Source organism: Lagenorhynchus albirostris, chromosome 10 (assembly GCF_949774975.1).
Source record: "Lagenorhynchus albirostris chromosome 10, mLagAlb1.1, whole genome shotgun sequence".
Taxonomy (NCBI): domain Eukaryota; kingdom Metazoa; phylum Chordata; class Mammalia; order Artiodactyla; family Delphinidae; genus Lagenorhynchus; species Lagenorhynchus albirostris.
Genome location: NC_083104.1, coordinates 53,758,402 through 53,785,932, shown reverse-complemented (window position 1 = coordinate 53,785,932; position 27,531 = coordinate 53,758,402). Strand labels below are relative to the sequence as shown.

The 27,531-nt window shown below is 42.1% G+C and overlaps 1 protein-coding gene across 2 annotated transcripts in view; it reads left to right on the top strand.

The window, feature by feature from the left end:
* Nucleotides 1-27,531, top strand: part of TGFBR2 (transforming growth factor beta receptor 2) — a 112,675-nt gene that overhangs the window by 18,823 nt on the left and 66,321 nt on the right. The gene's annotated exons all lie outside the window — the stretch shown is intronic.

The window sequence follows — 27,531 nt, the reverse complement described above, 5'->3', positions numbered from 1 at the left end:
TGGTTAGATTTGGATCATTTTACATTCCCTTCATCTTTAACATCTTTTGTCTCTCTACTCCTTTTTGGTAACTTGGAGATGCCCTGTGTGGATTTGGGATGAAATGTGAAGGATCTGACAGTCCCCGTCACTCTGAGGCACACATTCTGTTTACCAAGGGCCAGGGGCAGACTTAACCTTTGGTCTTGTCTAAAAGAAATACGGACCAGTTTCTACATGGGACATTTCACAGTTCTTGAAGTGGATTGAAAATTTTTAAAAGTTATATTTTTTTTACTGAAGGTGGCATGGAGATGGGAGTTTTTAAGATAATGAGGAAAGACTATTGTAAACAAAAAAATCCGACACAGATTTGAGTTCTACAGTTTAATAAAGTTCCACTGTTTCATCCTTGGATGCTTTCTTACTTTGCAGTACCAGAATGTTCGACTCTCTGATCATACACCAAACTCTTAAGAACTGAGTTATATTTTGCTAATATTTTAAACGGCACCCTTAATTTTCAGTGTACCTTAAAAATCGTTAAAACTTTTGTTTCAGATTACGAAAGAAGGAAATTAGTGGGCCCTGATTCTGTTAGTCTTTGCTTAGGAGGATAAGATTTATGATTTGCAAATTCCAGACTCAGTAGTTCATGAGTCAGTCTCAGTTCATCTATATACACACTTTTAAACAATTAGCTTAAAAGCCAACTGGCTTTTTATTTGGGCTTTTAGACAGTATTACAAAACCCACAGATTTCATATTTTTATGGAATTAAAGCCACAAAATGGTTGAACTAAGGAATCATTTTGGATTGGTATTCATGTGAAATTACATTTTGAAGATAGTTGAAGGTCAAAGGTAGCTATAATAGAGGTGGGAAACCTAATTCCACTTGCATTTAATTTTCTATGGAAGTAAATGGTTTCAGGATTTTCCTAACGTAATTGGTAATCTGTCACTACATTTTTCAAAATATCTTAATGCATGGTAAGATAAGAGGAAATGAGATTGTTCACAGCCTTCTCTTTGGTTACTTAAAGAATCCATCTTATATTTAGTATATTGACAAGTGAGCCAAGGACTTAAGTATAAGAGCATACTTCACTAAGGTACATACTTAAAGGTATTTTAGTTTTTGTTTTTGACTTAGTAGATTCACTCTTCCTAGATGCCTGAAATTAAGTAATTGCTCTTTGGGGGAAAACTTTAAATGTTTGAAAACTCTTCCAGATCTGAAAAATATAACTTTTACTTTTCAAATACCTAACAGGAGATCCTTGTTGAGGACTCAATGTTGGTAAAAGTGTTGTAGAGATAAATTTCTTTCCCCAAATCACTTCTGATTTAGTCAGGGTTCTGGAAACTGCTAGGTCCAGAATTTGATCTTTGGTCTATTTGCTTTTGTTCCCTGAAAGCACATGTTTCACCTCTAGGCCATTTATTTTTAACTAGTTATGGTTTCTATAAGATACTCATCACATTTTGGATTCCTTGCCTTTATTTATTTATTTTTGGCCACATTGGGTCTTCGTTGCTGCGCGTGGGCTTTCTCTAGTTGAGGCAAGTGCGGGGGCTACTCTCTGTTGTGGTGTGCAGGCTTCTCATTGTGGTGGCTTGTCTTGTGGAGCACGGGTTCTAGGCGGGCGGGCTTCAGTAGTTGTGGCACACGGGCTCAGTAGTTGTGGCACACGGGCTTAGTTGCTCCGTGGCACGTGGGATCTTCCTGGACCAGGGTTTGAACCCATGTCCCTTGCATTGGCAGGCAGATTCTTAACCACTGTGCCACCAGGGAAGTCCCTCCTTGCCTTTTTTTTCAATGTAGCACCCCACCTTGAAATGATGAGTCCTCATTGCTGTCTGTGGAGCCAGCATACCTGCTACATGGTCTGCATTTCAGTTTTCAACACAACTTTAAAAAATTTTCTTTTTTTAACCATATTTTTCCAATTAAGAATGACACTTCATTGGTGCCATTGCAGAAAGTGACCATTACCCATTCTTCCTTCTCAACAGTATCTATAGAATGTCACTTTTTGCCAGGCAGGAGGCTCAGACCTGGAAACAGTATTCTGAGTGAATAAGACAGGTCTGGTCTTTGCCTCCATTGAGTCTAACATATGGGGGGTGTGTTGAGGCCCAGAGAAGGATGTATATTTTAACCCTGTGTACTTGGAAGCATTATTGACTCTAGACCCCTTTGTCAAAAGCCCACTCTGTTGGGTGTTGAGTGTTTCCTTCCATTCCCTCCACTGTCCCTCTGAACGTGTTTTTCATTGATCTATTGTTTCCTGTGCCTGCCTTATTCCGGGCCCCCAGTTGGGCCACCTCACTTTTGTTCAAGCTGCTGTCTGTCTGGAACTCCTGCTACCCTGGATAATTTAGATTCATCTTTTAAGACTTGACTTAAGTGTCATTCTTAAGCAAACCTGCTTTCAACGCCCTGGGTGGGGCTATAGGTTCCCTCCTCCTGGGGACAGGCCTCTCTTTTCGCTGCTAACAATAGTAAGGCAGAATTAGCTCTTGATGAGACTCCCTTACCCATTCTCTCAAAGGCACTGGGTTTGTCCCACTCATTTCTCTGTCTCCAGGGTCTGTGGCAGTGCCTGGCATATCACTTAGCACCCAGGAAATGCTGAGCTGAACCTCCATTCATCCTCCTAGAGGCACTGCAAGTCAGCCGAGCATTTCCACAACCAGGCAGTCACTATTTATTGGGTGTTTGGTCTGAATGGTAAAATCTTTATTGAGAATAGTTTGGCTTTGATCTCAATTGGCAATTTGGCTGTTTTATACTGTGTTGTTGGATCTTTTATTCTGATGACCTATGGAAAAAGATGACAAACATGTCAGCTTCTGACAGACATGATGGAAAACTGCTAGAAGTTTTCATCCAACCTCTTTAGTTGTACACTTGAATTCATGTAGGGCATTCAAAGCCATTGCAAAACTTTTTCAGTCTTACCAAAGACATTTGCCAGTGAATACTGAATCTTCTCTCTCTCTCTTTTTTTTTCTAGAAGGTTGTTGAAATGAGACTTTCATTAAAAATGAAGTGCCGAAATCTAAACTTAGCTTTGAAGTTTCTTTTTTCATCAGGGTCTTCTGTTTTGGTTTATAAGCAGTGAAGTGAGTTGGTCTAAGGGAAGTGCAGCCCTGGGGCAGCTGCTATCTGCAGAAGAGCAGTGTGGCTATTATTTAGGTCTGATGCAAACCACCGAAACAGTTTAAAATAGGGTGTGGAGGAAAAGTCCTTCCTGGCTACAGCATGGCATTATTTAGCCAATTTCCACAGAAAAGCATAACTCTGTCACCTTGTTGGCTTCTGCCCTCGGGGGCCTTCTGTACAGCTTCAGCAGATTAACTCATGATTTTCAGTAGAAATGATTTAGCAGATAGGTATTAGCAGCAAGAATGCTCACCATTTGTTTTGCACTCCTCCTTTCCCTTGTAATATGTTGCTTCCTACCTACTTGTGGCTTCTGACCAAGGTGGGATAACGATGATTCTCCTTCTTGCCTGGCATGTCATGAGGGTTGGGAAGCCAAGCAGGGTAAGTTGGCTCAGCTCAAGGACAAGTGGGGAGAAGGGAGAAGTAACATTTGAGAACCTGTTCTGAGCCAGCCGCCTGACATTATTATCTAATTTAATCCTCAGAAGAAACCGACAAGATAATTTTCATTACCTTTATTTTATAAATGGAGAAGATAGAGTCTGCACAAAGCAACTTGACGTTTGCCTCTGTGTGTGTGTGTGTGTGTGTGTGTGTGTGTGTGTGTGTGTGTGTGTGTGTGTGTTTTCTAACCTTGTCTTCCTTGTGTTCTGCTCGGCCCTTTTCCCTGGTATATCTGTGTGTATGTGTGTTGGGATGGAAGTTAGGGAGTGAGTAAAGGGATATCATATTCAAGAAAGGGGAACTTACCATCTAATATCCATTCAATGCCCCTGAGGTCATGATTTGCTTTGCTTGCATGATCTACCTCCTTCCTAATTGTCACTGTCCTACCAAAAATCAGGATAGGGTAGAGTCTCTTTGACCAAGAAAACTCTGCTGTTCCTAGTCTGATAATTGCGTCTTGGTGGTGGGACCCACTGCCAGTGACCTGTGCCTTGACCATTGACAGCAGCTGGACATGCGCTGTTTTCAGAGATATATACTGGCAACCCCAGATTCCAGGCATGTAGGACCAGCGTCTGTGTACAGACCTCGAACAGCTGCTGGGGAGGGTGGGAAGAGTAGAATTTATCCAGTATCACAAAGGGGGATGATTTGACTTTTAGAAAACTTGTAGGTGGTTAATATTCTTCTCCTCCCAAAAGGATCTGTCTTTTATTTGCCATAATCAGCTTTTTAGGTCTTGGCACTCAACATGGAGCAACTGCCTCCTTGCCTGTGGTCCATTTAGGATCTCCTGCTTGGCCTCTTTAGGGTTTCCTAGCGTCTGTGTTTTGTTCGCAGGGCTGAAGCTGTAGATCATTAGAATGGACTTAGCTCAGGGCAACTGCATGTGATGGGTGAGATTGTATCTGGGGAAGGCTGCCTGTTCTCAAGATAAGCGGCTGTTTTTTATTTTTGCTCTTTTCTGATGAGATATTCCCCCCCCCACAATTTTTCTGCTCAGTTAAAATATAGGCCTAGCGTACAAGCAAACGGAGCCTCTGCCCTGGGGTTTAGAGGGCACTGCTTTTATTGTTCTCTGTTCAGCCCCTGTTATGGGGTGAGGAGACTCCTGGGCTTCTGAGTCCAGAGTCTCCCTTTATAGATCAGTTTCAGGTACCTGGAAACCCAAAATATGCTGTTTGGATGGCTGTGGACCTACTTTTACAGCCTACATGGACCTTTGGACCCATCTTCCTGAGGGCCTTTGTAGCCACTGGTCTATGGGCCTGAGGGGTGGCGAAGGGACAGCCGTGTATGTGTGGGGTGTGGGGGGGTGTGAGTGTTAAAACTTGGGTGTTTTACATGTCACAAGGTCCCTCTTGGTGCCAGATGAAGCAGCCAGTGGAAAGAGGAAGGTAGATTGTTGGCCGGGTTTGGGACAGTGTTTCCCCAGTTCCAGGGCTGGTCTCTGAGCAGGTCAAGAGTTTGAAGTTGAACTTGGTCTTTTCTAACACGTTATGGAGGTGCATTTGTCAATCAACGTAGAAGGATAAAACCTACTTGATCGAACGGTTTGTCAGTGTGATTTATAACTTTCAATATTCTGACGTGTGGTCTGTGGGCCACCATTTGTCCCCCCGCCCTGGGTCTTCCAACACTGGGGATTGATCTGCACCAACAACACACCTTTGCAGAGGTGTTAGGTACAAAATTAGTTATTGTTGATTATATCATATTTTCCCTGGAGTAGAGAATTTGCTCATTAATGAAAAAGCTAAGAGTTTGGCTGTAATCATAGTGGTGTATTTCCTTGGGGAAATTCAGTTTTTCATGGCTTGTCTTTTCCTGCAGGAAACTTCAGCTATATTCATTTGACTTGTTCTATCCAGGATTTCACTTACACAGTTTCTTTAAGATTTCCCAGTGCCTTGGTTGCATTTCCTCTGGGTATTGGGAACATGAGGCCTCCTCAAGCCTTCTTAAGGCCTTCTCAAGCCTTTTTAAGGAAACAAGAATATCAGAACAGATAAAGAAGTAAAAAGCTGTTAAGATACTATACAAGGTATAGGATTGTGAAAACTGCATTGCAGGGAGCTGGGGGCTTGGCAGAACAGCCATGAGTGTCTTTGAAGGAAAATACAGAGTCAGGTTCGTATTTTCAATATTTGCCACTTTATCTGTTAAAGTTGTAAATCGTCATGGAGGATTTATTGGCTGTGGCAGGAAATTCACTCTGCTGCTTTGTGGATGACTGCTGGTGATCCTAAAACTCTGCAGAACTTGCCTATGGAAGGAGACGACAGTGGCTCATGCCGCTCTGAATGGTGTTAATATCTCGAGGAAGCTTCACTCGAGAGATTTTGTGGGCAGATTTCCTGATAATGCATAGTAATGATTGTAGCTGCACTAACTGCTGCTGCCTGGACCATGTTGAGCGCTTCACGTGTATTATTTAACCTCCAAACAACTCTACAAGGTCGGCTTTATGATGCTTATTGTAAGTCCTCTAGAGATCAGGGAAATTAAGGCCACTCAATTAGCAAATGATTAGGCTGGGGTTGAACCCGAGATGGTCTGGTTTGGGGACCTAGACCCTAAGTGCTAGGCTCTACTGGACCAGGCCGCCTCGATTGATACAAACCACTTCTCCATTATAGCGTGGGTGCTGGGAGACTCTAGGGGTTAAGAGAAATAATGGTGAGATCCAACATTTTTCTAAGGCTTTGGTGTTTTTCATATGTTAGCCCATGTAATTTCTTTAGGTAAATAAAATAACGTTTGATCCATACACCAGGTGGTCAAATGTTAGGCCTGTCTTGTGACCTTGATGGGAAAATGAAATATACACATCAGGTGATACAGTCCTGGCTGAATCATGCCATAGTTATGCCATCAAGGAATTTAGTAGGTATTCTGAATAGAACAGGCACTTTATTCGGAAGAATTGGGGGAATTCAAGGATGCATAAGTAGGTGGGGGTTATATATGGTGTGCCAATGTGGATTTACCATGATGTGGATGGAACCTCAAGGCTTCTCCCTGCTGCAGGCCCCCCTTCTGGCTCTGGGAGGGGCCCTGGCAATGTGGTTAACGAGTGTTATCAAGGTAGAGAATATTTACGATATCTTGCGATGCCCTGAATATTACAGCTCACCTGTAAAAGCAACTTTGTAGGGGTTTTCCCAAATTTAGAGGCAACCCAAAACATTTATATGACATTACTTATAATGAGTTATGAAGCTGGAAAAAACTTCCAAGTTATCTCAAGAATAAATTTACAAATTCTGATCAACAGTTCTAGAGGAAAGATTGAATTATTTTAAATTTTCTCTAAAGAGAATATCGTGGAATATCATTGGTAGAGGTGATCAAAGAGAATGTAACCAAAAAATGTAGCAATAATATTTCAGAGGTGTATCAGGCAGTTAATTAATAAAAATATTTGTTTTCTTTTAACTTTTATATTTGTGGTATCTGCAGCTTCTTAAAATTTGTAATGTGTAAGATGCCACTCTAAATATTCTCTTTCATACCTACATTTCTATTCTTAATTTTTATATTCTTTTTCTTAACGAGTGCCCCTGAAATTTATAAGCTTCGACTTCCACAAGACCTGACTACATGCCTAATGGCAGGATTTGCTGGTTGGCTTAGAAAATAAATTCAAAGTCCTCCTCACCCCCAACCCCATCCAAATACTCTGGAGTCTGCATTGTTACATCACCAAACCAAAGCGTTTTTTTTTCCTAGTCTCTTCATCACTTTCCTAGTTTAGAGGCCCCATACCAAACAGAAAAGAAGTTGCAGATATGTAATTATCACAAAACCTTGATCTTGAATGATCTAATCCAGCTCTGACCCTTAGTTTGAGATTAAGAATCTGCCTCGGAGACAGCTGGTGAAGATTAAACCCTGTCATACTGGCAGTCAAGGTGTCTGGGGGACCTGGTTACCTCCTTTGGTCTTCCTGGGTCTCATTTTTCTTCTGTGTATAGTGACAAGCACTGACCTAGATGAGATTTTTAGCTTTTTATGTTCCAAAATGTTTCATTCTGGATGTTAGTAAAGGAAATCATTGTTGTTGGCTTAGAAAGCATAATCCTTAGCTAATCAAAATAGAAAACTATCGAACGTCATCACAGGTTGGAACTAACAAATACCACAAATATCCAATTGGAGTTTGTTGGAGACAACTGCTGTTTAAAAAAGAAACAGAAGCCACGTTTATTTTGAAATGTCCCTAGTGCAGGTGCCTGAGCAGACATCCTCACTAAAGAGCATGTTTACTGCAGCTCCCACTTTCTCCTTGCTGAAGAAAGGCTGTCTTGGTTTGGGTGGGAATACCATTTCTCTCTGGTTAATTACAGTGTTTGCATCCTCTCCTTTCTTTGAGCTGGTGAGAATGTCTGTGAAGCGTTTTCCTAAGTTAGAGAATTATGAAATGCTTTGCTATGTCTAGAAAAGAGAGAAAGCCCTAAAGGAGCTTCTATGTTTTTTTGGGAAAAGAAAGGAAACTTGTCTGAGTATAGTCTTGTCTTGCCTTTCAAAAATTTCTCCACCTCTTTTCTTAAAATATTCTCAGAAAAGACAGAATTTGCTCCAGATTGGCAGTTTTCAGACTGCTGTTTTAGGCAGGGGAGTAGCTGTGAGTTCTATAATCACATTTTTCTGTATAGTCAGCAGCGGAGGAATCTTCTAACTATTGCTTTGAATGACGGTCTTGTTGTTACAGCTCACGTTTATGTTTTATTCTCTAAAATCCATAGTATTAGGCAAAAAAAAAGAGAGAAAGACCATATGTGAAAAGGGACAAAAACACCCAAAAGTAACATTTTGTATTCACTATTCTGGAATCCCTTGAAGTTCATTGTTCGTAAAATACTTTCTAACACTCTCAACACATCCTGGGCACTCTTACTTTCATTCTTATAATTTCTTTCTTGTCACCTCTTATTTAATCAGCAGCGGGCCAGCCAGCCTTTTCCTCTGTTGCCCTCTTCTGTTTTCCATCCCCTCCCCTTGCAGCCCTGCTGGCTCTACTTTCTCACTCTCCAGGAGCCTCACTCTCCTTTTCACATCTACTTTTTATGACTTATAGTATGCCCTGAGGCCCGAATCTTGAGCTCAAAAATGATGCCTTTCTACCATGCCCTGATAACAGCAACTAAAGATGCTCCAGTACTTTACTACTCAAAGGGTGGTCCAGCCGCCAGCAGGATCAGCATCACTGAGGGTTATGGGAAATGCGGAATGTTGGGCCCCTCCCCAGACCTACTGCACTGAATCTGCATTTTAACAAGACCCCCAAGTGATTGGTGTGTGCATCGAAGTTTGAGAAGCACTGTTGTAACAGCATGAAAACCTTTCCACAGGGGTGTCAAGTGCAGAGATTTCAGTGGGTCAGATCAGACTTGCTTCTGTCACTGAGGAAGAGGATACAAGTAAGGGTAGCTGCCCATTTTATGAAGGTGCTTCGATTCCTCCTCAGCTACAGGGCCCATTTTAACTGGGGGTAAGTAATGCTCTAAGGCTAGCAGGAGAGAGATTTGCTGAGGGCAAGTCAGTTAATGAGTGGGTTTTAACCCGTCTCTCTTCCCAAAGCATCCTTCTTGGCTGCTTCCTCTACTGACTGTCCCTTGACCACCAAGTGTAGCTCCCAGGAATCCTTTTCTCTGCTGAACTCACACCATTCATCATGTTTACTCCTTAGGTGTTTAATCACAGACCACCTTGACACCTGTAGGCCTTAAATCCGTTTGGAGCTATTACACCTCGGCATTGCTTAAAATATGTCGCACTCCCCTGTATACAAATGATGTCTCCAATAAATTACTGAATTAATGTCAGGTTTTTCAGGAAGTGGTTCTACTTTTCAACATTAAAAAAAAATCTTCTTTTGTCTTGAGAAAGTTATTTGGTCAGTGCTCAGTGAGGACTCAATTTTTCTTGAATCTTTCAACATTAATTTTAGACTGTTCTGAGAGCCCCACGGCTGGCTTTCTCACTGATGAGCTTCTGTATTTTACTCAACATAAGGCCATGTTTGCCCCTCAGTTACTTTTGTCTTCAAGAATTATGGGTCCCTGTCAGTTGCAACAACCGGTTCTCACAACTACTTTATGATTTTTCCAAATAATTTTATTTTCTGACTTTTTTTTTTCTTTTGACATCTTACTTGGCAAAAAACAAAGACAGAAAACACTTCCCATTGCAACCTGGTCTCATGTTGCTTCCTGTTCCATCAGATCTCAACTTATTTATCAGAATAACTTTCAAATTTTAATACCTAGAGTCTCTTTTTTTTTTTTTTTTCCTAGAGTCTCTTAATCAGACATTATTTACAACAGGAACACAGTTACAGGAAATGCATTTTTGCTCTTAAATTATGCTACCACAGTGCAAGTCTGAACTCCTGTTTTCTGTCATCTGTAAGGATCTCCTCGTTGGTTTCTGCCCACGGACACCCTTCATCTCTTCAATACACAATACGTCGCCATCAGTTAACTCTGCCCCTCAGGTGTCATGTTGAATAGGTGACCTGCTGGAAGCCTTCTGTGGATCCTCTCCATGGATCCTAGGTGATTGCGTGGCCCTCGCTTCCTTTTTGAGGTCAGGGCTGCATCCCTGGCTCCTAGGACACAGAGAAGGGCCCCAGCATAAGTTAGATCACCGGAGGCCTGGATGGTGCCAGCCTCTCCCCCAGCCCCCTTTCTGACCTCGTGCATCCTCAGGCCCTGGTTTTACTCAGCTTTTCTAACCTGTGACCCTTCTGCTCCCCACAGTTTTCCCATTCTCTCTTCATGCCCTACAGCACCTTTGTTCCTTTGAACCAACGCTTGGCCGAACCCCACTTCTTCTGTCAGGTCTGCAGTTGGATTTGTCCTATTTCTCCCCTTCACAGCCTCTCCATCAGGCCTGGCTTCCTCTCGGGCGGCCCTGGTGGGAAGCTCCCTGTGGCTGGACGTGTGTGTGTTTTAACTCCCTTCCTAGAAGGAAAGCTCTTTGAGGGAGAACAGTCTGTCTGATTCTTCCCTGGCGCTCAGCATGCATTGTCACTAAAAGATTGTTGCTGTTTGGAATTCGTTGCTTTTAAAGGCCAGGGACTGTGCTTATAAATCCAACATGGCGGTGACAAGATTTTTTTTTATTTTTTTATTTTTACTAGACTGCCTGCCTTTCCCCCAAGTGTGTCGTCAAGGGCTTTGTTATTTATAGCCACGTGTGGTGGTGTGTGAGAGAACCATGGGCTTGTGGGAAATCTCGAACGTTCTGATTTGTGTAAGTTGTTCTTTACAGTGGAGGTTTTCTGTGTGTTCAGCCTTTATTTTCTGTGAATTCAGGGGAGCTGCAGTCTGGGGGTGTGGAGGGCTGTTGCTTTTCCATCCATCACAGCCTGCCTTTGATTCATTTATGTTCTTGTGTGCATCTTTTAGAGGGCTCAACGTGTTATGACCACAGAGGCTAGGAAAAGTCAGAAAGCAAATCATACCACCTGACTTGGGACGGTTTTTTTTGTTTTGTTTTGTTTTTTGGGTTTTTATTGCCAGTCCTGCCTTTCATTTTCTGACTCGTAGGTTATCTCCTGTGTTGGGATGGCTGGAGAAGGGGCCATTGAATAGAGGGGTATTGGGGCAGTGGAGAGCGGCTGAAGACATCTTTCCACCTGCCTGATGCAAAACATCCCATATACAGGGGGACTCCTGGTTGCACTTTTGGGAAAGCCCTGGTAAAACAGCGCGTGCTCAGGAGACTTAGGTAGGAAGGCTGCCTTAGATGGGCGCTTAATACCGATGGGTCTCCAAAGAAGGCCTGGAAGGTCTCAGCACCTCCATCACTGTGGTCTCCACAGCCCCCTGCTGTCTAGACTCCATCGCTAGTGTGCTTCCTGGGTCAGCACGGCTTCCAGACACGTCTCCCCTCCTTTCCAGCTGAGTCATCACCCCTGAACCCTCCTCTGTGGAAATTCTGGGGCAGACTTCATAAAATTATGTAGACATGCATTAGCAATGCCCTCTCTGCTTTATCCATGGGGGAAAAGGAGGCGAAATAAGAAATTTGTGTCTTAATATTTCTGTGGCACTGACTAGGCAGAGAATACGTTGTTTTTGAATTTTATTTTATTAATTTTTTTATACAGCAGGTTCTTTTTAGTTATCTATTTTACACACATCAGTGTATACATGTCAGTCCCAATCTCCCAATTCATCCCACCACCACCCCTACCCTACCACTTTACCCCCTTTGTGTCTATATGTTTGTTCTCTACATCTGTGTCAGCAGACAATACTTTTAATTTGATGTACTGTTGGTGAGCTCTCAAAACTGTTGAAAACATGAATCTTCCAAGATTTTGATGGTGGTGTTGGTGGGGATGTTTGTGGCAATTATAGAATCACTTACATTTATTCAGCACTTTGCAAAGCAGTTTGTCAAACTCAGAGTGTTTCCTGTTACCAGTTTGTGAATGAAATGTGTCTTGTGTCTTCAGGGCCCAGGAGGGTATCTGGTTTCTTAACAGTTCAGTGGTTACTTCTTGAATAACTGTTGGAGCTCCAACGAACTTGAACCCCCTCTGCTCTAAGCCTATTGGCTTTGCTTTTCTTTTGTGTAAAAGCAATGGACTGAATGTTAGGTGTCTGTGTTACTTGTGTTCTGCCAGTCAAAGCAGTTTTGTTCTTCTCTGTATGTCTTTATTTATACATTTAGCTTTAGGTTCTGGAAAATGAAGCCCCAGACAATACCTGACCTCTGATACAATGGTCTGTTTTGATGATGACCCATACTCTAAAATAATTTATGTTCAGGAGAGTTTTTGGAGCAAGCCCCTGAAAAGTCTTGGCACTTTTCTTAAATCATCTTCCCAGGTTACACAAGAAGCCCATGGAAGCAGACATGGCCATCATGCTTTCTCAGTTGAAGAGTCTTGAAGTTATAAGAAAACCAAGAGATGAGTGAGGGTGGATAGTTGAGGACTGTGCTGGTTGAAAGCAGCCGCATAAACCTCAGGACACTATGGGCTTGCGTGCCTTTTATCAGCAGTGACCAGGGCTGCAGTGGAAGGACCCTATTTCAGCGAACATTTCTGCCAACCACCCTCTGGTGCTTATCTCTTGGGAATGTATACTGTGTCTTTAATTGTTAAAATAGCCGTTAAATGAAAATTAAAAGCACAACAAATGTTGTAAAACTAGTCATTTACTTACTTGTCCAGGCAGATGGAAAACTAGTGCCAGGGAACCAGAAAAGAGAAGTGATTTGAATAACTTTACTATAATTGAGACTGATGGGGGAAAGAACACCAGTGGAAAAAATCTAGTCAGATAACTTTGAAGAAAACATATTGACCATGTCTGATGATAATAGTTTTTTAATAATCCCATACGTTCATAGAGTGCTTTGTTACCTGTAAAACACTTTCCCTTGCCTGTCACCTGTAACCTTGGAAACGACCCTCTGAGATGAGTCTAGTAATCCCATTTGACATACATGGAAACGGAGGCCCAGAAAGGTGAAACCACCCGAGGCATCATAAAGTATCATTTGTCTTTTCATCATTTTACTGTTTTTAGTCATTGTATTCCCTCGCCGCTTAATATCTAAGTAAATATAAGATCAAAACTCTGGTCCCATTGTGTTTTTATGTTTCCGTAACTGAATTGCAAAAGAGGGGATGGAAGGGTTGGCATCAGAAGCCTCGTTGTTTTGCCTTGAACCTGAGAAGCCGCATTTAGGACTGGAGCATTACCTTCTGCCAGACATTTCTTTGAGGGTTTTGTCCACCAGTCTTACTGGAGTTCAGACTGTGTCGTGAGTCATTTTCTTTTTCCCCTTTTCTTGTGGGGACAGTTTCTCTTTTAAACACCATGCGGTCTGCTTTCTGAGGGTCATGTCACCATTGTCAGGAGGCAGATGTTGCCATTTATAAAAACCTGTGGCCATTGCCCCAGTCCTGTAGGTTTGCTCTTCCCCAGAGCTTCGAGGTGCATGACATGGTCAGGGATATGGGGGTCTTTACGTAGGAAGGCCCAGAGGTCAAGGACTGTCTGGGGTTCCTTCACAGATCTTCTTAAAGATGGATGTCTGAAAAAGATGGAGGGGACAACAGGATTGTGTAGACTGGCAGAACACGAGTGACATTAGACATGTAATGTTTAGTCAAATTGCTTTGATATTAAAGAAGTTATACCTTGAGGAGTAGCGAAGACTGTGCCTGTGACTGTGACATTTTGAAAGGATTTGGTAAAAAAAAAAATGACCTCTTGGCAGAAGCATTATTCAGGCTGCCAGCACGCAAAGCTAATTTAGATTCCTGCTTCCTGCACTGTGCTCTATATAAACGTTATTTTCCCCACAACATAGAAAAAGAAGTTGGGTTGTGTTGTTGTTTTAATTAATTTCGGTTAAGGAAACGCATTAAAGCAGCCCCGTCTGTCACGTGGACCTCTTTTTCTCCCCCACCAGATCCATCAGGATGACTTCCTGGACTCAGGACCACAGATCATTCTGATCCTTCCTCCTCAGTGAATGTTTCCTAGAACAGATGAGCTTCTTTACATAATGACTGGGTTCATGAATTTATATTAAAATTGGAGAGATTGTCTTCAAACTATAATACATATTTCAGTGTTACCTTTTATGCACTTTCTTTTTTAAAGGGATTTTGTAGTAAATCCTCTGGAATAATATCTTTTATATAATCCTTTTTAAAAATTATTGTTTTTACATACTGATTCCTGTGAATGCAAATGTAATTGTACTAAGGAAAATACTCACATTTTGAACATTTCAGAAATGATCCTTCTTTAGACCTATCATATAGATGCTTCTCAATATATGTTTGTTTAAATAGAATGAAAAAGAAAAACATCACAGACCAGGAAGAGAAATTACATTGCAGGAACATGTTGACTTAAAACTTATCTTTTTTGTGTGTTTTATCTACTTAGCTTTGTGATTTTCTGAAGGAAAAGCTTATCTACAACTGTTAACTCTGATCCAAGGAACTGTGTATCTTATTAACTTCTTTGCTAGTTTCTCTAAAGGGAGATAAACTTTCTCACGTTCGTCTCCTTGAACTCGCTATTCATTTTGCCTCCTGGGGTCAGAACACTTGAGAAATTCAGCTTTCTCAGGAAGCCTGCTCCTCAGATCTTTCAAACAGACCTTCCTTTAAGCTTATTGTCCCCTTGGTGATTGGCAGAGGATTTCCACCCTTTAAATGATAGTAAATTGTAAAATCTGTGCTTAAAAATTAATCTAAAAATGATCTTCCTGGAAGGAATTTGTACAATAGCAAACGAATGCCTTGGGGCCATTGTGTTTATGATTCGTGCCTCATCCCAAAAAGATTTTTTATGAGTCACATAAGATTGCTTGGGTTGGACTTGACCCTACCTGTATACATTTATAATAAGGTACAGTATTAATGCAGTCTGTGATTTTCCTAACAGCAGGCCAAGTGGGGAAACATGGCTGGTAGGCCTGGCACCTCTATCTGGTACTGCCATGCCTCCGTCTCTACGCCCTAAGTTTGTCCCCAGTGAGTTCTTCACTCCATATAGAATAAATCCTCCCTGAACGGTATTTATTTTTTTAATTCTGGCTGCACATTAGAATCATCTAAGGAGCTTTTAGGTGCCTGAGCCAAACCCCTAAAAGTTCCAATTCATTTGCCCTGGGGTCGGGCCCTGGCATCAGCATTGTTTCAAAAGATCCCCAGATGATTCTCATGTGGAACCCACTCAGCTAGGTTACAAATGGAGAACTTGATCAAGAGACTTACTTGATGTCTCCTAGCAAAGAAGTACCATTTTTTAGGTTCAAAAGCTCACGTCTTCTGCCTTTAAATCCTGTATAACAGGAGCAAGGTTTTGTTATAGAGCTGTAGGAGAATCAAAATCCCTTTACTTCTGGAAACTCACCTGCAGAGTGTGGTAAATACAGGCCTACCTCACCATAAAGGTGGTTAAAAGTCAAGGCCAAAGGAGGCAGAACTCTCTGGGTTGGGTTGGAGATTGATGACCTTCCAAAGGGGGAAATGGTTGAGCTGCATCTGAAGGGCTGAGTACCACTCAGTGGCACCACTGTCCATTTGTTAACCAGGGTCACGCTTCTGCGTTTGCTGCAAGGAAACAGGGGAAGCTGGGAAGACGCCTGCCTGTGATGTGTGCCCACCGAACACACAGAGGCCGTCCTCCAGCTCCCCGACGGCAGCCAAAGTGGGCGTCAGCCTGTTGTGGACACCAGGCCTCCTTGGAGAAGCCATTCTCCTGGTCACAGCCAAGCTCACAGCTGCTGGCAGAGGCACTGAACTCTTTCCAGGGCCTGGGCAGGCACCTTGGGGGTGATCCCTTGGCCTTGCACAAGTAGATCTTGGGAGAAGGTAGAAATGCCAGGGGTGAGGAAGGCAGAAGGCGTTAACATATCAAAGGGTTTCTGATAATGGGTTTTTTAGCAGAAAGATAATCAGATTATGGGGGCCTTCAATGCCAGGCCATGTTGTTTAGGCTTAATTCTCCAGTCACTAGCAAATCATAAGTAGGGGCATGTCATCCTAAAACCATTGCAAGGCCAGGAGTGTGTGATGTTCAGGCAGTGGACCCCTTTCTTCTTTTCCCATCAGGCTTCTGCAATAAGCAAAAGGCAGGGGAGCCCGTCACAACCTCCCTACGCATCAAGTCAGCTCCTGGACCCTTATTTCTGACCCCATGGTGGGGATAGGGTTCCACCAGCAGTAGCATTTCATGATTTTTAAAAAATATATATTTTAAAAAATTTTATTGAAGTATAGTTGATATACAGTGTTGTGTAATTTCTGCTACACAGCAGAGCGATTCAGTTATCATGTACATATTATTTTTTATATTCTTTTTCATTATGGTTTATCACAGGGTATTGAATATAGTTCTCTGTGCTATACAGTAGGACGTTGTTGTCTATCCATTCTATATGTAATTGTTTGCCTCTACTAACTCCAAACTCCCAATCCTTCCCTTCCCCAAACACTTCATGATTTTTTAAAACAATAGTTCCTTCATTGCACCTCAAAAGATATATAGGGAAGCTCTTAAAAGTCCCAGAACCTTTGGTATCCCCACATATCCTTAGGTTCCATCTAGACCTTACTCCACGCACAGCCTGCTGACTCCTCTGAAATATGGTGTGAAAAAACAAACAAGGGCACAGATTCATTAATTCCAAGGGAGCACTTTCTTTTACCAAGTCTCACTCATAGATATTTTCCTGGCATGTCCGCACCACGGGTAACTCAAACATACACTTCATACTTTTAGAAATCTAAAGAATTTAGAGTTTCAATTGAGGAGAGCCTCAACAGAATCCTTTTATCATATCTGATGCCATTTGAATGGGCCTGAGCCCGGGGAGGTTGGTTTGTTTGATTGTACAATATACATAAACCTCTGCAAGGAATTCACTAGAGAAGGATGCCAATAGCCCAGAAACGTGGTATTCGGGGAGATTTTTACTTCATAATCTCCATGATGTTACTGGGACGAATTATTTAGCTGTCTTGATGAGCAGCACTGTTTGGTAGAACCTTCTGCAGTGGTGACCGTATCTTATATCTGCACTGCCCACCGTGGGTACCATTAGCCACATATGGCTTGAAATGTGGTAGGTGCAACTAAGGAACTGAATTATGTTATTTTATTTCAATTAACTTAAATGTAAATAACCACATGGGGCTGTTGGCTACCATAATGGACAGGACAGTCATATCCTTGAAATTCCCATTCTCCTCAAGTCTTCCAGTGAGGATAATCAGGTCATTTCTTAGGGGAACAGATTGAATTATTTGTACCTTTCCATTCCTGTCCTTTGGAATTAGAGACTGTCTCTGTCCTGGATCCATGATATCCTAATGTTTATGGAAATACTCAATAGCAATACACTCTAATTATAATACCCTCTTTTCAATACACTCTAATTATAATACCCTCTTTTATTATCTGTGTTTTTAGTTTTACTCTTTAAAGGGCTGGACAAATAGTGTCCTCTTGCAGGAGGAAAATATGCTTAAGGTCTCTGCCCATGGAGAGGTAGGGATTATAAACCATTCCTGCTGGAAAACGAGGTAGAGAAGTTAAAGAGGCAGGTAGAAATCTCAGGGAGAAAACTTGCTCTGAAGGAATGCTTTTCATTGGGTTCAGCTTCCTTCAAAAGCGTCCAGTGGAAGTGGCTTCCCAGAGGGCACTGGGATTTTTCCCCTGTGAATAAATTCTCCCCGCTTGGTCACCTCTCTGCTGCGTTCTTCTGGGAACTCACCCTTATTTGGCGTGCTGTGACTTACACCCTCCCAAAAACCTTGGGGAAAAAAAAAAAAAAAAGACCAGTATTTTTCCTGAAATGTTCATTTCCTTGCTGTAGGCTTATGTGGGCTTTGAATGGAAACATGATCTGTGTGCCTCGCTCTGCATTTGGTTCCAGCCATTGAAATGGGGTTTAATAAGAACTTAGGAGTCAGATGGGCCTTATTTTGTGAGCAGTGTATTGTCTTGGGTAGAGGGATTTGCATCTTGAGAGGTGGCGCCAGCTGACTTGAGCCCTCCCAGGTGCCAGCTTGTTGCAAACCTAGTTTGGTCCATTTTTTTCTCACTTCTGGAACCTTCTCCACTGCCACTCACAGCTTATGGGTTTACTCTGGAACTCTAGTCCCTATCCCTGACTGTTTTCTGTCCCTTCCTCAGCTGTAATACTGCAGATGGCCAATCATTTAATATAAAACACATTCCTTATGAAATCAGGGTAGTCAGGATCGAGCTTTAATTTCCAAGGACATCTTAGCCAGTATGCACATCTCTCCTGGGGGGCTTCTTTTCTGGTTCTGCCCTGCTTCTCATTCCATATCCCTTGGAGCCTTTGATTTCAGAGCTCCTTGGAAGCTGAGGAACCCAGGTTTTTTTGGATTTCTTTAGATCAGCGTTGTCCAGTTGACCTTGCTGCTGTGATGAAAAATGTTCTAAATCTAGCCTGGCCACATGCGACTACTAAGCCTTTGAAAATGGCTAGTGCTGCTTGAAACTGGAGATGTGATTTTATTTAACTTTAGTTAATTTAAATCAAAATGTCAGCAGCCGTGTGTGCTCCTGGCACCAGGTTACACAGTGCAGCCCCGTATAATGTCCTTGAACTTCAGAACAGTGCGTCAGAAAGAAGCACCTTCTCATAGCTGCCCCTGGTCCTCCACCTTTGTGAGCCAGCTCTTCCTGGGAAAGAAACTCTCTTTGACTTCGTTTTAAAAAATGTTATTGAAGGGACTTCCCTGTGGCACAATGGTCAAGAATCTGCCTGCCAATGTAGGGGACACAGGTTCGAGCCCTGGTCTGGGAAGATCCCACGAGCTGCGGAGCAACTAAACCCACGTGCCACAACTACTGAGCCTGTGCTCTAGAGCCCGTGCGCCACAACTACTGAGCCCGCGTGGCACAGCTACTGAAGCCCGCGTACCTAGAACCCGTGCTCTGCAACAAGAGAAGCCACCGCAATGAGAAGCCCACGTATTGCAACAAAGAGTAGCCCCTGCTCGCCGCAACTAGAGAAAGCCCACGCACAGCAACGGAGACCCAATGCAGCCAAAAATAATTTAAAAAAAAAATTTATTCAAGTATAGTTGATTTATAATGTTGTGTTATTTCTGTACAGCAAAGTGATTCAGTTATACATATACATTTTTTCATATTCTTTTCCATTATGGTTTATCACAGGATGTTGAATATAGTTCCCCATTCTGTACAGTAGGACCTTGTTGTTTATCACTCTTTGACTTCTGAACTGACTTCTTTATACAGCTAATGTTGACTAACCAATCCTCGTGGTTTTCATTTTCTTTAAACTCTGCCATGACTATTTATACCCTCCATGCCTGGGTCCAATACATCTTTTTCCCCTGTTTCCTCTGTGAGCATATTTTTATTCCTATTCCAGCAAATACGTATTAATTTTTTACAAATGAGAGGAATTTATCAGGAGGGTAGAAGGTTTCTCTTGGAACCTAAGGAAGGGATATGAAACTTGACTTTAGAAGGCTAAGGGAAACAGAAAACTGGAAACAGTAAGTGTTTATGGAGGACCAACTACCACGTGCCAGGCAGTGTTCACGATTCTGGAGCATGAAGTCTGTGTGTACAAGTGAGTAGAGAGTGATGGTTGTCACACCCCTGTCGGAAAAAGGCAGATGTCTGGGGCAAGAACGTTCTGGTTGGAGGGAACAGCAAGTTCAAATGCCCTAAAACTAGAGGCCGCTTGTCACCTCCCCACGCCCACCATCTCTCATCTTTACTTCTCTCTTTTTACATTTATAGACACACGTTTTTATATTGGACTCCACAAGAAATGGAGCCAGACTGCAGCTCCATTGGTGTTGGTAAAAAGATAGGACTAAGATGGGTAAGAGACTGTGAAGTGGAGTCAGAAGGTACTTTCTCGGTTACCTCTGGGGCTATGTAGCTCTTTACACATCTTGGCCTTCACTCCAGCACTGGGTAGGTTTAATGAATGAGATTATTTGACTGCAAATCAAAGATGCCAAAGTTAGCTGCACACAAGAGCTTGCTTAAAAAGTCTTCTGAAGAACGAGAAAGTATTAGTTTGACTTCCTAATCAAAGGTGATTCACAACATGTCATAGTTGAAGTTGTGTACTCCACCCTTAGCCCTCGTACTGAATGGTATTTTGGTATGTAAAGGTGGCCATCGCCCATAGCTGGGAGCAGCCCATTGGATTCCAGTACCAAGTGAGAAGACGCACTTCCAGGGCTTTGTGGTTCTCATTTTTCCATATTAAAATGACTGCTGGATGAATAAAGAAGATGTGGTACATATATACAGTGGAATACTACTCAGCCATAAACAGAATGAAATAATGCCATTTGCAGCAACAAGGATGCAACTAGAGATTATTATACTAAGTGAAGTAAGTCAGAAAGAGAAAGACAAATACCATATGATATCATTTATATGTAGAATCTAAAATACGGCACAGATGAACTTATGTACAAAACAGAAACAGACTCATAGACATAGAGAACAGACTTTGGTTGCCAAGGTGGGGGGGGGGAGTTGAGGATGAGCAGATGCAAACTATTATATATAATATGGATAAACAACAAGGTCCCACTGTATAGCACAGGGAACTATATTCAGTGTCCTGTGGTAAACCATCATGGAAAACAATATTTAAAAAAATTTATATATACATAACTGAATCACTTTGCCGTACAGCAGAAATGAATGCAACATTGTAAATCAAATAGACTTGGTTAAAATAAATTTAAAAAGTGAAATAAAATAAAATGAGTGCTGGGATCTATCTTGGCCCTCCTGCAGCCTATTGACAATCAAACATCATCATGTAAATGCTGCTTTCTCTTCTCAACAGCCTGAGTGGGACTGTCAGGGCTGGGAGGGCTATTGACTTCTCACTCACTGGAAGATAGCATCGTACAGATCGCAGCTACTTACCTCCCCAGAGTCCTTCACACTGTTTACTGCAAATAACAGGCAGGTCATGACAGCCACACGTGATGCCCAGGAAGGGCAGAGACCACCTCACTTTTCTCATCCAGCTGCACTGTGAGAAAACAAGCCAAGTTGCCCAGTTTAAGGGCAGATTCTCAGATTTTGTTTCAGATTTCCTACACTTTGTTGTCCTTTCTTGAAGGCTTAACAATGCTTGAAACTTGTTTCTTTTTCGTTTCACTTCCTCTGCTTGAACAACATGTAGGGGGAGGTTTAAAAGTGGGCCGTGTTATCTTAGAAACCAAACCGAATCTCCGCGTGCTTTTGCTCTTCTTATGCCAGCGAGTCAAGGGTCGTTCGGCTGCGCTAATCCATTCAAAGTACCCCCTACACACAAGTTCTAGAATTGGGTCCCTGTTAACATAATGCTGAGACTAGGAGTGCTTTTTACTTTCATTTCCTTAAAATTGACTGTATTTCTTTTCCTTCATTTGCATTTTGGGGAGAATCAGCCTTAAATAGATGGCATCGTGGCAGGAGCTTGATTTTGAATTTTGGCCTTTTAACTCAGCCAACATTTATGGACCCCCCAGTATGTGGCCCACCTGGGCTGAGGCTGTCTGTCCCGGAACAAGAGAGGTGACAGTCCTGCCCTCATGAAGCTGCCAGCTTCAGCTAGTTATTTAAACACTTCCCTGTTCTGTAAATGGGAACAGTCATACCAATCTTTCATTAACTGTCACACGTAATCAAGGCATTGAGCAAGCAAAAGGCTGTTTTTGTATAACCATACCTGTTATTAATGGTTATCATTCAAGCTGATCCCAGAGAATGGATCCAGGGTAACCATAGATGTTTCTAATGCTGAAGGTTGTTGTTTGAAACTTTACAGTTAAAGTGTCTGTTCTAAATCAGAATTTCCTCCACATCCCCTGTAAAGGTAGAGGAGATGCCTATAGGGGCTGAATGGAAAGTGATCCTCTGTCACCTGACAGCATTTTCCTTCCCTCCAACCTTATGATGCACGAATGACACTGTAGTTTTGTTCTTGGAAGACGGGTCAGCTGCCCTGATCAGGTTTAAGTCTGTGCACATGAAGCGGGGATGTGGTCCTTCATCAGCGTGCTGAGAAGTGGCACAGTTGATTTCTTCATTAGCAGAGAAAACAAAACAACGATAGTCTTGAAGCCATTTTTCTTATATAAATGGAATCATGGCATCTCATGCTATTTAAGTAGGGGTGCCAGGTCAGTGCTGGGACATGTTTGAATTACTCAGCTTTCATGACTTTGGGGGTGGAATTGTGAATACTTTCCAAAATGAAAAGGACCTTAAAAATCATCGTGTTCGACCCAGTATTTGACTGGCAGAGGAGGGGCTGAATGCCCTGGAGCCTGGAGCCAGCTGACTGTCATCTGGAGCTTTCTCCACTCCCAGCCTGGACAGTTCTCCAGTATGACTCGGAGAGCAGTAGCCCCTCATTAATTTTTAGGAGACTAAATGGCCTCAAGGAGAAGAGATTAAGGACTGTTGCTTTCCATACATCTGAATGGCATTCCTTCTTAACTAGACACTTAAAAATCTAGTAAAGTTGCTGCCAGTGTCCTCCAGTTTTCTGGTCAGCTGTGAATCTAAGTGTCTGGGTTTTGTTTCCTTTCTTTCTCAAAGAAAGCCAATCATAAGCTTATTTCAACATGTTAGAATTCCAGAGTCTTAAGGCGCCTCCTTGCCTCCCCGTCTCTGAGTGTCAAAACTCACTAATTTTATCAGCACGTTGTCAGGTAACACACTAGGTGTCGCAAAGCCAAAGCAGATCAGCTCTGGCCTGTTGCATGTTGTGCAAGGGTCAGCAGAGGATTGGAGAACTGAACTTGATCTTCAACTTACTGCCTATTTGTGAGACCTAAGCTGGTTATGAACAATATTGTAAAACCAGGTTATTTGGTTCTAGAAGGGTTGTTTAAAGACCCTAAGCACTCCTGGGAACTTTACAGTAACAATGACTGACTTCATTCTATCTCTTTGAAAGCTCTGGATCATCGCAGTAACGAAAGTTATTATATTTCAGTTTGTCTGTTTACTCAAATGTCCTGAAAGATTTCTTAGAAGTCATCAAACTGCTGCATCTATTGATAAGTGGGAATAGATTTACCAGACTCTTAATTGTCTTGTCATTGTCATGCCTTCCCTGTAATTTTCTTTTGGGAGAGAGAGCATTGCCTGCCCTGTTCCTTTTCTCTCCAGGGAGTGCTTGTGTGGCACTTTTTACCGTCTAGACAGTTTTCACATGTACGTCAAGCATGTTTTCTCTTTGTCTTGACCCTAAAAAGTACCATTTCATAGATCGAGAAACGGAGGTTCCAAGAAGTTAAGTGGCTGGCCCCCAAACCTGAACTCACACTCAAGTCTTTGACTTGAGAACTCTTGGACTTTACTAACCTGCCCTTATTATAGACGTATCCTAAAATAAAATAAGTGAAGTAATTGCAGAGAACCAAAGCTGTCTTCTAAGAAACATACTGCTCCCCCACCCTTACCTGCTCCCCTCAGCTCCAGCTGGCCACACTCAGTCTTTGCCTTCAGCTGGAATGAGTGTACAGCTCTGCTCTTAAACCTCTAGGGGAATCTCTATTTTCTTGTTCATATCAGGAGGGATGAGGGCTTACATATGACCTGTGGCTTTGTCTCTCCTTGGCTGTCTCTCATTGACGTTCCATAAGTTATTTCACCTCTTTGACCCTTAATCATCTATAAAATGATGATGACAAAATTACATGGCCTTTGTGATGAGTAAATGAACTAATCATTACAGCACTTAGCACTGGACTAAGCATTTGGTTTGCATCCAATAAATGGTGATAATAGAAATTATCATGTTGTTGTTATTATCATTTATCCCACACAGATCTGATTTCTAAAGGAGAAAATTTTCCTTTTCCTTGAACTGAAATGTGAGTATCCACATTAGAGAATAAAATGCATATTGGAAAATATCCATATTAGAGACTTAATCATGAATTTTTACATTCCTGTGAAACCTCTAATATGGGAAGAGAGAATTGAATGGACATGTTAAATACTCATTAATGGTACGCTCAGGTGGCCAAAGGGGCAGGGGGTAGGAGACACAGGAGCGGCGGGGATGAGGCCGACTTAAGGAGGGGGCACCACCCCTCCCCGCCAGATATGGTTGTCATGGGATGATGTTGCCTACTGTTGCCCAGTCTTTTTATTTTCTTAAGTGGAGTTGGAAATCCAGCTTTTCATGTGACATCGCCTCATTTTCAAACTTGGTTCACATTTGAAAAAGAAGAGAAGTTAAGCCAAACAATACATCTGGGGGCTGTCCGCGCCCACAACCCCCGCATAGCGATCCTGGCTGGGCTGCAGCATCTCCCAGCCTGGTCCAGCCCCAGGCTGCTTCGTTGCCAGAAACCAAGCCTCTGAGACTCACCATCTGAAGGAGTATCTCTCCCAAGTGCAGTAGTGTTTCAGCCCTTTTCCAGATCACAAATATGGGAATCATCTGCTTTGACTGATATTTTCACATACTTCATAAAACTGTAATTGAAAAACCTTTCCGGCACCGGGCCTGCATCAGGACACTGCAGCCCATTTTGGGAGAGAGGTAGGGAAAAACCACCACAGAAATTTAGAAATGTAAAAGCTGGATCTCACAGGAGATTGATATTCCGACCAAATTCCTTGCTCGGTTGAAGCAAACGGCTCAACCCAGATGCCTATTTTTCTGATTCTCAAACAGTTGCTACCTTTTAAAAAATCCCTTCTTATCGGATTTTGTATTAGTTCTGGCATTTTGCATTCAGCTGCCTCAGCATTTTGAGTTAAAGTACTGTTTAATTCCTAAATAAATAACTTAATGGAAAAGCATATCTTTGGGTAAACCGTTTCCAAAGTTCTTTTGCTAAAAATCATTTTTGTGCAAGTTTTTTTATTTCCTGTAGGATCATAAGCATCTTGAAAAAAGAACCATGCCCTATTCTGTCCAACCTTTCCATAAAGGGTTAATTTGAAGGCTCTTCCAGAGCAGATAAATGATGCATGTTTGTGTATGTTGGCTAATATTTTTGGTAAGTAACAAATGATTTTAGCTGGATTGGAATGCGATAGTGCTCCATAAATCTTGTGCTCATTACCTTGCCTCTATCGGACTATTTACCAATGTTGTTTTGACTGTCACTAAGAGAGTTAGTTAATCATCTTTTATTTTCAATCATCTCTGGGTTATTTTCCTTGTTGCTACCGTCCACCATCCAAGTCATATCAACTGAGGGAGAATTGTTTTCTCAGTTACTATTACTAAATGTAAAGGGCCAATTTGAAAGCCCTTCCCAGCAGGAAAGTTATGGTTTTGACAGACTATGAATTAGCACCACAGTCTAATCTTCACTTGCTAAACTATCCTATGTGCAATGATACGGCTTCATTTTTTCAACTTGTTTCCTCTTTTCCTCAGCCCCAGCCCTGCATGCTCTTGGGTTTTGGCTCATTTCAGAAACTCTACAGTTAGGATTTGCCAGGTAAATGCACTGTTAAAATCAGCTTTCTCAGTGATAAACTAAAATTGGCAAGTATGGGTGGTGGTATTTGTTGCAGACTGCTCACCTCTGTCCAGCTCTCAGAAGGGTGTTTTATCCATGAGATCCCTGTTAAAGATGAAGGATCTCTATTAAAGCTGAGAGTGCTAAAAGTGTTTCAACTCTTTGAACAGGGCAGAAGTGCCTGTATTCTGAAATACTGCCTCTGGCAACAATGTAGATATTTCCATCTGCAAGAATCATTTTAAATGTTTGGGTTTTGTTACCTGATATATGACCTGATTCTGGGACATATATCAAAAAAAAAAAAAAGCAAATTCAACAACTTGTTTGAGAACTCAAACTGCATTTCATTCCTTAGTGATCCAAGGAATTCAGGGATAAGTAAGAAAACAGAGCATGCCTATTTGGGAGCTATTTGGAATTAGAGGGGCCGGGGAGTGTTAAATAGGGAAGGTGCAGGTGAAACTCCTGCTCAGTTATTTTATGTTTGTCACTGGAAAAAGCAATTATTTTTCCATTCAGTTACAGCTTGTTTTATACTATATATAACTCCTTTAACATTTCCTTGTAAATCAAAATTTAAAAATCCTAGTTCAAAGGCACAATCAAGGGACTTCCCTGGTGGCGCAGTGCTTAAGAATCTGCCTGCCAATGCAGGGAACATGGGTTCGAGCCCTGGTCTGGGAAGATCCCACATGCCACAGAGCAACTAAGCCCGTGTGCCACAACTACTGAGCCTGTACTCAAGAGCCCGCAAGCCACAACTACTGAGCCCACACGCCACAACTGCTGAAGCTCGCGTGCCTAGAGCCCGTGCTCTGCAACAAGAGAAGCCGCTGCAATGAGAAGCCCGCACACTGCAACGAAGAGTAGCCCCCGCTCGCCGCAACTAGAGAAAGCCCGTGTGCAGCAATGAAGACCCAATACGGTCAAAAATAAAAATAAATCAATAAAATTTAAAAAAAGGAACAATCAAGTTTTCCATTTAAAGTACTGTATTGAATTAATCCCTTTGAAACATCCCTTAATTCCTTAATTTGCTACAAATTTATGTTTATACAGTTCTTCTTAAAACCATCCATAGTGAACTGTTAAACTTATGAGCCAAAAAGGCTAAAAGAAAGAAACCCTCAAAGCTAAGTTCCCTCAGTTGAACAAGTCACAGAGGGTGGGGAATTATACGCATAAATGCACACACACACTCTCACACTCACACACACACCTCTGCCTCCTTTCCAGGTCATTCACAGTTATCTACATAACAGTGAATTTAGGCTGGAGTTTTATTAAGAGGGTCTACAACTGTCCAGATTCAGTGGTTTATTCACCAGCCCTTGACTTTTAAGTTTTTAAACCAGACATTGAGTTTCTTCAGTTCATTTTTAGAAGGGAATAGTCCTATTATGAGATTAGATAGACAAAATTGGACTCTGTTCTTGCCTGTTGTGCTCCTGCTGGGACATTTTTTATGCCTCATCTATCTTCTTGCCTGTTCTAAATCCAGCTTTGGCCAAGCCATGCTATGACCTGCGTACACACCTCAGACATCGTGTACCTCACCTTCTGTCCATCTGTAAAACAGAGGATGCATGTTTGTTGAATAATTCGCTGTCTTCAGAGATCCTGCCCCTAGATTGTTTAGATCCCCCATTCTGCTCAACCTCTCCTGGTCTGTGCTCTGTTCCCAATCAAATGCCTTTCTGTCCTCTTGTGCCTCTCAAAACCAGACCCTGGCCTCCCAGTTACCTTAGTGGTGGTTTCTCCAGTACTGATCCTGGTTCCCAGAGACTTTGGGGGACTGTCATTGGAGAAAAGCTCCTCCTTTCCTGCTTTCAATATACTTATAATTAAGGGATGAGGGTTAAAATACAATTTAAAAACTAATAAGGTATCGCCTTGTATTAGAAGT